Raw genomic sequence first — 13,482 nt, forward strand, 5'->3', positions numbered from 1 at the left:
GGGGTACGCTCGCTCGCTTCCCGGCGGGCGGGCGGGCGGGCGCGGCGGGCAGGGCGGCCGGCTCCTTCGAGCCGCCGCCGACGCGCGGCAGTGAGCGCGCGGCGTGCGCTCTGGCCGCAGGCCGGGGCGGGTAATTCCTGCACTCTTCCTCAGGGGGCTCTTCGGGTGGCGGGGTCTGCGGTGGGGGCGGGGGGTCGTCTTGTCCGTGTGTTTAGCTGAGGGGGCGGCTGGGACGTGCGTGGGAGGGCCTGTGGTGTCGTGTGATGTAGGCTGGGTTTTGTGCCATTAGGGGGATTGACTGTGTGTGTGTGTTGTCATATTCGTGCCACCCACCTGCTCGATTCCCATGTTGTGTTTGGTTCCCTCGAGGGTGTCTTGTACTTTGTTCTGTTCCGGTTGCCACCTGTATTCAGTCGGCTGTGTCTGGCCCTGCGTATTGGGCTTCTCGTTTGTGCCTGTTGCGTGGGTGCCCTGTAGTCCACGTCGGGCTGTAGTCTGCTGCTGCGGTGTCTTCCAGTTTGTGCCTGTTCTGGTCGTTGCCCTGCCCCCTGTGTCGTCGGTGTGTGCTGCTGCCCCTTTAGCGTGCCTCTCCCGTGTCCCGTTCCTGGGTGCCCCTGGTGTCACGTCGGTGTAGCTCCTTGTGCGCTTAGCGGTGTCTCAGTTTTGTGCCTGTTCCTGGGTGACCTGGTTTTCACAGTCGGGTGTCTGCTGCCCTAGCGGTGTTTCAGTTGTGCCTGTTTGGTGCCTGGAGTGTCACGTGCTGTTTCTGTGCTAGCGGTGACTCTCCGTTGTGCTGTTCTGGTGCCTGTCTTCCGTCGGCTGTAGTCTGCTGCGCGGTGTTGCTTCAGTTGTGCCTGTCTGGGTGCCCTGGGTCCCAGTCGGCTGTTTCTCTGCCTGCGGTGCTCTCCGTTGGTTTTTGGGCTGCCTGGTGTACGTCGGCTGTAGGTCTGCCGCTAGCGGTGCCTCTCCAGTTGTGCCCTGTTCCTGGGTGCACTCTGGTAGTCCACAGTCGGCTGTAGTCCTGCTGCCCTAGCGGTGCCTCTCCAGTTGTGCCCTGTTCCTGGGTGCACCCTGGTAATTCACAGTCGGCTGTATTCCTGCCGCCCTAGCGGTGCCTCTCCAGTTGTGCCCTGTTCCTGGGTGCACCCTGGTAATTCACAGTTGACTGTATTCCTGCCACCCTAGAGGTATTGATCTATAACATAAGGATGCCCATGGTGTTCTTATGCAGATGGTACACAGGAAAATTTTCCCTCTAACTTCCCTCCCAGGCCTGCCATCAGGAAAAAGCTTCCTTCTCTCTGCTGTGTTGCTGCTGGGAGGGAAGGGAGCAGAACAAAATGTTGCCTTTCGTTCCTTGTTCCCTGGCTGCATCTGTATAATTTCCCATCATCTTCTGTATGTTGTTCTGCCTTGTACGGATGCAAAAGTTCCCGTGCTCTGTAAATGATGACGGTATGTGTCAAAGTCAGTCATGGAATCGGATCACTGAGCACTCTGCAGTGATTAAAGCTTTTGATGGGTGAGATGAGGTTTTGGGGAAACATCCTGCATTTACCCCTCTTTCTCTTTCTGTCCAAGTTGTTGCTTAACAGACATAGTGTTTAGTTGCTTCTGAAGGAAGTAGCATTTTTAGCCCGTAATCCATCTTCTGTACAATTTAAAGACTCGCTTTTGATAATCCTCTAGTGGCAGTGGAGCCGGTTGCTCTGCGTTATTGGGGCTTTACAATGGAGAATGATGATTTCTCCTCTTCTGCCCTTCTAATATCATCATTTAATCTGCTACACAGCAGCTAATGCATATTTATGTTCATAATAATAACTCCTGATTTTTAGCCAGTACTTTAAAGATATTTTGTGTGTCTGTCAATTTTCTAATCTCTCTCCTTTCTGGAGAGACATAATCTGATGCTGAAATTGTCATATTTCTAGAATAAAGGTTGGCAACATTTGTAAACAATATTGATCCAAGATCAGTTAATTACCTAGCATGTATCTCATCCCATTAGGCTAGTAGTTAAAATGTGTGATTCTGGTATCCTTCCTACAGAAGGCTAAGGGGATTAGAGCCACATTGCTGCTACTGCTGTGATGGAGGTTTCTTTAATGTTATGAAATGAGTCTGTTGTTTAAGAAACAAGGAGTTGAAAGTTAATTTCTCTCTTTCATGGAGGAAAAATATTCTCTGCTGAGAGCAGTGGGAAGGGCCTGCTAGTAGGTTGGAACAAAAATAATGCTTCATTTTAACATATCCTTATACAATGTTAATCCTCTAAATTAAATATAATTTCTTCTGCACTGAGCAAGATTTAACTCTTAATGTGTTTGGTCTGAGATCATGGTGCAAGGCCTTTAGTGAGTATTTTGTCTCGTTGCTTTAATAAATTATTTTATGGGCTGTATTAGTCAAATGCAGAAACCTACTTTAAAATTAACATGTACATTGATTCCAACAGCTTGAGTCTTGCCGTTGTAAGGACTAGTTTATATGCAGAGTTTCACTTGTTAAACTTGAGGTGTGATTTCTATACTGATTTTTATTAACCTGGTGCAAAAAGAGCTTATTTTGGTTTAGCTTAATTCTGTTAGGAACGGGTTGAAGCTGAACTTGAAATAAGTAGCTCTTAAACCGAAATAAGAATGTCCAAACAGGGGTTTGCACCATTTTACTAAATCAGCTAAAACACTGAAACCTTGTATGTAGACAAGGTAGACATGGCCTAAGTATTTGTTCATTTGGCCTCTCAATAAAGCAAATACCATGTAAAGAATTTTACTCAAGGTTTGGAGTTTAAATATTGTGTATGTCTATTTTTCATCAGTCTACAGACTAACAGAGTAAAGTCCTTACCAGTAACATATATATTTGGTGCTTTAAAATGGCCAGTCTCACAAAGCTTACAATAGTTATGACCAAATCAGCTGGGAGGAAGAATTTAATCTGAAAAATGTGAAATGGTAATTGTTCAAGAACGCTTAACTAGATGCCCCAAAACCCACAATTGAGGAAGAAAGTCGTATTGGTTAAAAAAAAGACCTGGTTTAGAGGGTAAGTGAAGGCCGTAGTATATAGCAAATGGAAGAAAGGGGATGATGATGATAATATAAATCTGAACCTAGGAATTGTAGAAAATTGATAAAGGGATTCAAGAAGAAATCTGTGGCATCAGAGTTAAGGACAATAAGGAGGAGGTTTGTTTTTTTTTGTTTTTGTTTTTGTTTTTGTTTTTTTTAACTCTGTTAGGAACAAACCAAATCCGAACAGTGGTAGTGGTCCATTACTAGTTGGAAATGGTAGAAATATAAATAATAAAGCAGAAATGGTAAAAGTTCAATAAATATTTCTGTTCTGTATTTGGGGAGTAAAACAAATAATGAGTCATATCATATGATGTTAACACTTTTTCCATTCCTCTAGTATCTCCGGGGGGTGTTAAACAGCAACCACTAAACGCCGACATTTTAAAATCAGCAGGTCCAGATAACTTACATCCAAGAGTTTTAAAAGAGCTTGCTGGACCATTAATATTGATTTTTTTTCAATATGTCTTGGAACACTAAGGAAGTTCTACAGGACTGATAGAAAGCTAATATTGTGCTGATATTTAAAAAGGGTGAGTGGGATGACAGGTAATTATGGGCCTATTATTCTGACACCGATGCTGGGGAAGATAATAGACTGGCTGATATGGGATTCAACTAATACAAAATTAAATAAAGATGATATAATTAATGCCAATAGACGCTGATGTATGAAAAATAGATTCTGTCATGCTAACTTGATATATTTTTTGGTGAGATTAAAAATGTGGTTAATAAATGTAATAGTGTTGATGTAATGTACTTAAACTTCTGTAAGGTGTTTGACTTGATACCAAATGACATTTTGATTAAAAAATAAACTAGAATGATATAAAATTAACACAGCACACGTTAAAGGGATTAAATGCTGGCTAACTGATAAATCTCAATTTAATTATAAGTGGGGAATCATTGAATTGGTCAGTTTCTAGGAGGGTCCTGCAGGGATCGGTACTTGGCCTTAAGCTATTTAACTTTATCAATGACCTAGAAGAAAACTTTATCGATGATGTTATGTTTGCAGGTGACACCCAAATTGGGGGAGTGGTAAATAGTGAAGGGGACAGGTCCCTGATACAGAGCAATCTGGGTTACTTGCTAAACTGGGCACAAGCAAACAATATGCATTTGAATACAACTACATGTAAATGTATAGATCTAGGAACAAAGACATACACAGAGGATGGAGATTCTAGCTTTTATTCCTGGGGGAATTCTGCACCACGTGTGCGCATAATTAATGTGCGTGCATAATTTTTTTTCCCCTGCAGAAAATAACTTCTGTGGGAAAGTTGCTACAGTTATGCTTTTTGGCCACCAGGGGCTACTGTGGCATTAGAACAGAGCAGAGGCTCCAGGGTGAGCCCCAGCTGAGGCTACCTTCTTCACAGTGTGGGTGGGGTCAGGTCAGGAGACCAAGGATATGGAAAGACAGACAGTGTGGGGCACATGGAGATGCTAGGGGGTCACAGACTGGGGTTCATAAGGGCTAGTGGGGATGACAGATGGGCAGGGGCTGAATGGGAGTGGAGGCACAGGGCCACATTGGGATGGGAGAGGGGGTGCTGGGAGATATGATGGGACAGGGTACAGGGTCACATGATGGAAGTGGCTAAGTGGGAGCACAGAGACACATGGGGATGGGGGTGGAGGTGCAGAGGCACATGGGGAAGGGGGAGAAGGCTGCCTGACAGGGTGCAGGGCCACATGGAGACAGGAGAATGGGGTGCAGGGCCACATGGGGGTGGCTGAGTGGGGGGTGTAGGGCCACATGAGGATGGGGGGGGGAGTGGTTGTATGAGTGGGGAAGGAGGGACGCGTGGGGACAGGGGTAGATATTCCTGAATGAATGGGTCTGCATGGGGGGAGGTTCCCTAACAATCCTTCTCCACCCACACACACAACCTGTTCTACACTTTTTCCACCCACTCCTCTCAACCCTTCAGGTTCATACCCAGGCTTCTTCCTAACAGTTAGTTCCCTCTCCCTTAGAACCTCCATTACTCCTGACTCCACCAAGCCTTTGTACTTCTGAAGGGGTTCAGAAAATGCTTTTCTGTATCATAGTTTAAATGAATTATTACTCAGAGTTCTATATTAATTTGCCTTGTAAGGAATCTATTTGTCAAAAAACAGTTCCTGAATATTTTTTGTTGTCTGTAATGTTACAGACATATTTGCTGACAGATATTTTGAAATAAATTACCAAAATAATTGAAACTGTTGTGATTATATTATTTATTTTGACAAATAAAACAGCAGATTTTTGCAGAATTTTTAAAACAATTTTGGTGCAGAAATCTGCTCAGAGTAATACTTGGAAACGGTGATTCTGAAAAAGATTTTGGGGATCATAGTGGATAAACTGCTGACCACGAGCTCCCAGTGCAATGCTGTGGCCAAAAGGGCTAATGTGATCGTTTGATGCACAAACGACAAATCTTGAGTGGAGTAAAGAAGTTATTTTGCTTCTGCATTTGGCTCTGATGTGACTGCTGCTGGAATACTGTGTCCAGTTCTGGTGACCACAGTTCAAGTAGGAAGGTGATAAATTGGAGAGGAGTCAGAAGAGCCATGAGAATGATTAAAAGATTAGAAAACCTGCCTTATAGTGATAGACTTAAGGAGCTCAATCTGTTTGTTTTAAGAAGGTGAAGGGATGACTTGGTCATAGTCTATATATGCCTATATGGGGAACAGATATTTGACATTGGTTCTTCAGTCTAGCAGAGAAAGGTACAGCATGATCCAATGGTTGGAAGTTGAAACTAGACAAAGTCAGAATAGAAATAAGGCATACATTTTAAACAGTGAGAGGAATTAACCGTTGGGACAACTGAGCAAGGGTCATGGTGGATTCTCTATCGTGGACAATTTTAAAATTGAGCCTGGATATTTTTTCTAAAAGATCTGCTCTAGGAATTATTCTGGGGAAGTTCTGTGTTATACAGGAGGCCAGACTAGATGAACACGTTGATCCCCTCTGGCCTTGTTGAATCTGTGCTTGTTGATCTTGCGAGATACTTTGGCTTAAAACTTTGTCTATATTTTAATTTTTTTTAAATGACTCTATATACTGTGTGCATCAGCAAGTAAGGTGGTTTGTGTGTTTTTTACTTTTGGGCTCCTTGAAGAGAAGGCATTTACCTGTCCCTTATACTGTCTGCAGCAATATCCCTGTTTTTTCTGTCCTTTCTTCCTCCTTTCCTCTCACTCTGCTCCCTGCCGCCCCAAGTGTTGTTACATTTCAGTTATTTATAAACTGCACGAGAGGGTTTTTAAAAAAAGAAATGTTAAAGGAAGATTGGAAGTCTTTGTGGAGCAACATTCTTTCTCCAGTGCAATTGCCTTTTTAGGGCCTGATCTTGCCTTCCCTTATGCACACAAGTAGGCCTGCTAAAGGTAATTGGAACGACATGTATAAGTAAGGGAATCCTAGAAATGTAGAGCTGGAAGGGACATTGAGAAGTCATCAAGTACAGCCCTTTGCACTGAGGTAGGATCACGTAAACCTAGTCCTGAACTGTCCCTGACAGATATCTGTTCAGCTTGGTCTTAAAAATTCCCAATGATGGGGATTCCCCAGCCTTCCTTGGAAGCCTATTCCGCATAGTTAGAAAGTTTTTTTCCTCATATCTGATCTAAATCTCCCTTGCATTAGATTAAGCACATTACTTCTTGTCCTACCTTCAGTGGACGTGGAGTGACCAACTGATCACCATCCTCTTTATAATAACCCTTAACATATTGGAAGATGTCAGCTCCTCCTTCAATTGTCTTTTCTCAAAACTAAACCGTAGGGCCTGATCCAAAGCCCATTGAAGTTGGCGGGCTGAGGTGCAGTAGGGTGAGGGGGGTTGAGTTCAGTAAGGTTTGGATCAGTCCCAGAGTCTGGAAAATATTTTTACGTACCAAGAACAGCCTGTCAAAATAGCAGCATTTTTTGTATGAAGCCTTATTCTGTGAAAGGGTCAATTTATTTCAGCAAGAGATAATATAAGAGGGTCTTATTTATTCAAGATACGAATTGTGTTGAGAAATCTTCTTTTCCAGTTGACTGGGGCCCCACTCCTGTAATTGGATCCTTGTGAGGTTAAGGGTCTGTGTGTGGATTCAGTTGCAGGGTCTGAACCCATTCCTTTGGCCGTATGTCACTGGTAACAGTTAAACAGAGGCCTTTCTGAAGAGCACTACTAGTCATAAGAAAAATCTTTCTCTGAGCTGTGTAAATATTTTGACCTTCAACCCTTTTCCCTGGGTCTTGCTTCACTGTGTGTCTCTAGTGAACCACAAACGCTTTACGTCTTGTTTAAAGTTCACTTTTAATCCTTCTACGGGTTTGAGTGGTAGCCGTGTTAGTCTGTATGAGAAAAAAGGAGTACTTGTGGCACCTTGGAGACTAATACATTTATTTGGGCATAAGCTTTCGTGGGCTAAAACCCACTTCATCGGGTGCATGGAGTAGAAAATAAAGTAGGAAGATGTATACGCAGAGAACATGAAAAAATGGTTGTTACCATACCAATTATAACAAGACTAATCAATTAAGGCTATTATCAGCAGGAGGGAAAAAAACTTTTGTAGTGATAGTCAGGATGGCCCACTTCCAACAGTTGACAAGAAGGTGTGAGTAACAGTAGGGGAAAATATTAGCATGGGGAAATAGCTTTAGTTTGTGTAATGACCCATCCACTCCCAATCTTTGTTCAAGCCTAATTTAATGGTGTCCAGTTTGCAAATTAATTCCTATTCAGCAGTCTCTCTTTGGAGTCTGTTTTTGAAGTTTTTTTTGTTGGAGTATTGCGACTTTTAGGTCTGTAATCGAGTGACCAGGGAGGTTGAAGTGTTCTCCGACTGGTTTTTGACTGTTATAATTCTTGACGTCTGATTTGTGTCCATTTAATTCTTTTGCGTAGAGTCTGTCCGGTTTGGCCAGTGTACATTGCAGAGGAGCATTGCTGGCACACGATGGCATATATCACACTGGTAGATGTGCAGGTGAACGAGCCTCTGATGGTGTGGCTGATGTAATTAGGTCCTATGATGGTGTCCCTTGAATAGATATGTGGACAGAGTTGGCAACTGGCATTGTTGCAAGGCTAGGTTCCTGGGTTAGTGTGTTTTGTTGTGTGGTTGCTGGTGAGTATTTGCTTCAGGTTGGGGGTTCGATCTGTAAGCGAGGACTGGCCTGTCTCCCAAGATCTCTAAGAGTGAGGGATCGTCCTTCAGGATAGGTTGTAGATCCTTGATGATGCGCCGGAGAGGTTTTAGTTGGGGGCTGATGGTGACGGCTAGTGGCGTTCTCTTACTTTCTTTGTTGCGTCTGTTCTGGAGTAGGTGACTTCTGGGTACTCTTCTGGCTCTGTCAATCTGTTTCTTCACTTCAGCAGGTGAGTATTGTAGTTTTAAGAATGCTTGATAGAGATCTTGTAGGTGTTTGTCTGAGGGACTGGAGCAAATGTGGTTGTATCTTAGAGCTTTGCTGTAGACAATAGATTGTGTGATGTGGTCTGGGTGAAAGCTGGGGGCATGTAGGTAAGTATAGTGGTCAGTAGGTTTCCGGTATAGGGTGGTGTTTATGTGACCATCGCTTATTAGCACTGTAGTGTCCAGAAAGTGGATCTCTTGTATGGACTGGTCCAGGCTGAGGTTGATGGTGGGGTGGAAATTGTTGAAATCATGGTGGAATTCCTCAAGGGCTTCTTTTCCATGGGTCCAGATGATGAAGATGTCATCAGTGTAGCGCAAGTGGAGTAGGGGCATTGGGGGATGAGAGCTGAGGAAGCGTTGTTCTAAGTCAGCCAGTAAGTGTTTAAGAAGCAAAAGACTTGATGGTGAAATCCTGGCCCCACTGAAGTCAATGGCAGTTTTAAGCCCAGTGTGTTGGGCTTATAAAGAGGAAAATAGTCCACAGTAGCTTATGGGGCCATAGAAGCACTAATTTATATTTTATTATTCAAATCGAGAATCTAGCTAGAGTGAACAAAGCATATAGATAGGAATTAGTATTAACTAGTGGTATGACATTTTCATTCAAGATGGTTGCCTTTCATCATCTATTTTCTCATTAAGCTAGCATGCCAAAAACAACAGTGTAACTGTAACACGGGCAGTGGAGAGTGGTGGCATGGCCTAGCTGCCCCCGATTACATGCCCGTGGAGTCTGCCTGGGTGTGTAATCACGGCAGCTAGTCTGGGCTACCATTTGCTGCTGCCTGTGCTACTGCAGCTACAGTACTATTGATTGTGTGTTAGTGTGAGTGTGTCTGCTCGAGCTGGGAACCACACCTCCAGTTCCAAGTGTAGATGTAGCCATAATTAGTCCTATACTAGTGAAGATGACACAGCTTGCTACACACACAGAGGTGTCAACTCCATGGGTGCTCCAGGGCTGGAGCATCCATGGGGAACAAGTAGTGGGTGCTCAGCACCCACTGGCAGCCCTGCGAGTCAGTGCCGCCCCCACCCCCAGCACCTCCTGCCTGCCTGCAGCCCTGCTACTCGGCTCTTCCCCTCCCTCCAAGAGCCTCCTGCCTGCCACAATCGGCTGTTCCACAGCATGCAGGGGGCACTGGGGGGAGCGGGAGGAGCGGGGGCAGGAAGAGGCAAGGGAAGGAGGCAGAAAGAGGTGGGTGGAAGCTGGGAAGGGGCGAGGTTGAACTTGGGGGGTGGGCGGTGGGGGCAGGGCCTGGGGCAGAGTGGCAGCAGGAAGAGGCAGCGGGTCGAGGTGGGGGTATGGGTCTGGGGCAGAGTGGGGGTCGACACCCCCTGGATCTGAGTAAGAACTGTGTCTGTTTGTACACATTTATACATAAAGTTAGCATAAATCTGTGTAAAACCTTTTTCTGATTAAACAGTCATTCTTAAAGCACAAGTTCTGTGTATTACAAAAATTTGCCACTGGCTAGTTAAAAAAATGGATTTACTGATGATTATTTTCATCCCTGATAATATCCCTTAAAAAAAATATTGAGATACAGAAATTAAGATTAAAAGGTCCCATGAGTCAGTTAGTATTGTGAAAGAATATGCATTTATAACTTGATGAGAATTATATATCGGATGTGTATTATGTGGGTAGTGAAGCAATGAATTGTATTCAGTTCCTTGTTTTAAGTGCGTTAAGTTCATAAATAAATGTATAGGTAATTACAGTGTTGTCACTAAAGAATCTAAAATGGTTTTGGTGTGTGTTTTTTTTTTTTTTTTTTTTTTTTTTTTTTTTAGTTTTGGTAGTTCTTTTGAGCCTGCGTCTTATCGCTTGTGTTGCTCAACGTGTAGCAAGTATGTCCAAGAGGGCTAATTTTTTTTATCCATCACTTTCTCCCTAACATGACTTCATTGAGAGTTAAGAAGAACGTGGCCCTTATTAAAAAGTGTGATCGGGGTTAAGGCCAGATGGCTTAACAGTAAAGTAACTGAGAAACAGGATTTAGCCCCAGGCTAAGCAAATCCCTAGTACCCTGTAGCCAAAATGGCAGTTGCCCAGGTTATATCAAGGCACCTGGAGCCAATTAAGATTCTTTCCTAGAAGGCAAGTAGAGCTAGCTACCTGTTAATTAGAACTACTTCAGCCAAATCAAGTAGGCTAATCAGGCACCGGGTTTAAAAAGGAGATCACTCCACGTCAAGGCAGGGGGAGCCAGAGAGGAGGAGTGTGAGAGGAGCTGGGAGCAAGAAGGCAAGGAGCTGAGAGTGAGAGAGTGTACTGCTGGAGGATTGAGGAGGATAAGCGTTATCAGACACCAGGAGGAAGGTCCTGTGGTGAGGATAAAGAAGGTGTTTGGAGGAGGCCACGGGGAAGTAGCCCAGGGAGTTGTAGCTGTCATGCAGCTGTTACAGGAGGCACTATAGACAGCTGCCATCCACAGGGCCCTGGGCTGAAACCCGGAGTAGAGGGCGGGCCCGGGTTACCCCCAAACCTCTGAACTCCTGATCAGACACAGGAGGAGCTGACCCAGACTGTGGGTTCCACCAGAGGGGAAGATCACTGAGGTGAACAAATCCGCCAATAAGCGCAGGACCCACCAAGGTAGAGGAGGAGCTTTGTCACAATAGGAAACGTTCCCCTGGAAGAGACATTTTGGTCCAAATTATTTTCTTTATTCCAGATTCACATACGTTGTGAAGTCAAATGGTGATTGTGTGAATACAAGACTTATTATAGAGGGAATGGGTAGCCACCTCTATATTTAGGTTTTCTGGATTTGCACTGGTGCAGTTGAGAAAAGAATATGATCCTTTGTTTCTTTCTGTTAAACCTTTTCAACATATCAGTCTTGTCTACACAGAGATGACAATTCATATTTAGATGCTGCCATTGTAATAAAAATACCACAAACTAATCATGGAGTAGAAAAGGGAATGCCAAAGATACGGCTTATCAGAAATTGAGTGTTAACTAGTTGAACATGTCTGTTTAATAATAGTATGCACTTACAAAGAGCTTTTATTCTTTGAGATAGTAAGGTTCACATATCTGCTAATGAGGTTTCAGCTTCCTGTAGCTTTGGGGGAAGAATTCAGACACACAATTTTCCTTTTCTCCAGCATAGTAAAGTCCTGCAGATAGGTAGGGAGTGAAAATGATTTAGTCTAACATATAACTGAGATTGAAATGGTTATACATGACTGCTTCCTGATTTACTAAGTCACTGTAGCTTGCAAAGTTGTCCTCCTGAAACAGTGCCCGGAGAGGCTTGCACATAATTTCTGAAGTATCTCGTGAGGGTATGTATGGAGATATTTTTCTTAAGGGTAGGCATGTGTACATTTTCCTCATCTAAGGGTCTCAGAGTGCTTTATGAACACCAAATAATTTAATTTTCCAGCACCTTCATACCCAACTTACTTGAGTGTCATATGCATTTTACAAATGGGTAAACTGAGACAAAGTCACTTGCGTGACTTCATCCAGAGGTGACACTGAGCCAATGACATAGCTGCAGATAGAGGTCACAGTTCCACAAGGTACTTAAGACCATACCTAGCTTTAAGCGTGTGAATTGCCCCATTGAAGCTTGATTTTGGGCCTGAAGTCTTGGCTCGCAGTCCTCTAAAGTAAACCAGTGTCCCTTAAATTGTCCTCAGAATTTAGGGAACCATAATCTACTTCCAGTCTTTACACAAAGCTCACATTGGTGTTCGATGGGTCTGGTCTTTAGTGTTAGCAAAGTAAAAGATAATATTGAAAACAATTGGTGTAATGATACTGGAAATCTAACACTTGATTTAATTATAGCTTGTGCTACAATAGCTACAGCAGTGAAGTGTACTTCAGACTTGTCTTTATTTTCTATTTGCTTACTCTTAATTTTTGAGTTCACAGGAGACCAGGTTATATGGGCATTTTAAGCATTCAGTGTCAGCTGCGTGTAGGTTTCAGAACCAGATCTGCATTAATAATTAGCAAGCTTCATGGCATAAAACACTTACTATGATAAACGCTTCTAGAACATTGATTTCAGTTTGGAACTTCCATTAGTCCTTTGTCTGGCTTGCTTGGATTCTTTCCTTGGGGAGAATCTTGTGCATTTCACAGTTGCCAATTTGAGTGGGAGTTAGACTGAGTTTCACTTTTAAAGTTTATATTTCAGTGCTTGGTCTTCAGTACAGGTGCAGAACTTCCTCTTCTGTTTGGGATTTTTTTCTTTTCCTCTTATTTTCCACCCACACCCAAAGTTAGAACAGGCGAATGTCCTCAACACACTGAGAAAAAGACTAGAATTATCCATACAACATGTCTGACAAGATTCTCTATAAAATGTAGTGACTATGACCAGTCAGTTATAAAACATGATTCTAAATGAGGCTGTAGCAGTTCTTGGAGGCTTTGGGAAACCCTTTGTAACTTTAGTGCTTATAACAGAGGTGGGGCACATCTGACCCGTGGGACCATCCTCCCTGGCCCTTAAGCTCTCGGCCGGGGATGCTAGCCTCCGCTGTCCCCCCTCACCTGCAGCCGTGCCACTGTGTGGGCAGCGCTCTGGGCAGTGGGGTTGCGCTCTCCTGCTGAGTAGAACAGCAGTGTGTCTGGCTCTGGCCAGGCAGCGCGGCTGCAAGACATGCTGTTCTGAGCGGCATGCTAAGTGGGCCGGGACTGGGGGGTTAGATAAGGGGCAGGGGGGGTTGGATTGGGTGGAGATTCTGGGGAGGGGGGCCAGGGATGGGGAGTGGGGGCATTGGATAAATGTGGGAGTCCCGGGGGGCTGTCAGGGTGGAGGTGTGGATGGGGTCAGGGGATGGGGAACAGCAGGGGTTGGATAGATGTGGGGTCCTGGGGGGCCTGTCAAAGGGTGGGGGTGTGGATAGGGGTCAGAGCAGTTAGGGGACTGGGAGCAGGGGAGGTTGGATACGGGGTGAGGTCCGGGGAAGGGGACGGTTAGGAGACAAGGAGTGG

General features: G+C 44.3%; 1 protein-coding gene across 1 annotated transcript in view; it reads left to right on the top strand.

Moving 5' to 3' along the window:
• The first annotated feature begins 150 nt into the window (after nt 1–150).
• NAPB (NSF attachment protein beta) overlaps nt 151–13,482 on the top strand; it is a 34,650-nt gene continuing 21,318 nt past the window's right edge. The window contains exon 1 of the mRNA XM_032795859.2: nt 151–165. The gene's annotated coding sequence lies outside the window, so the exon portion shown is untranslated. The remainder of the gene's footprint in view (nt 166–13,482) is intronic.

Source organism: Chelonoidis abingdonii, chromosome 3, assembly GCF_003597395.2.
Source record: "Chelonoidis abingdonii isolate Lonesome George chromosome 3, CheloAbing_2.0, whole genome shotgun sequence".
Lineage (NCBI taxonomy): Eukaryota > Metazoa > Chordata > Testudines > Testudinidae > Chelonoidis > Chelonoidis abingdonii.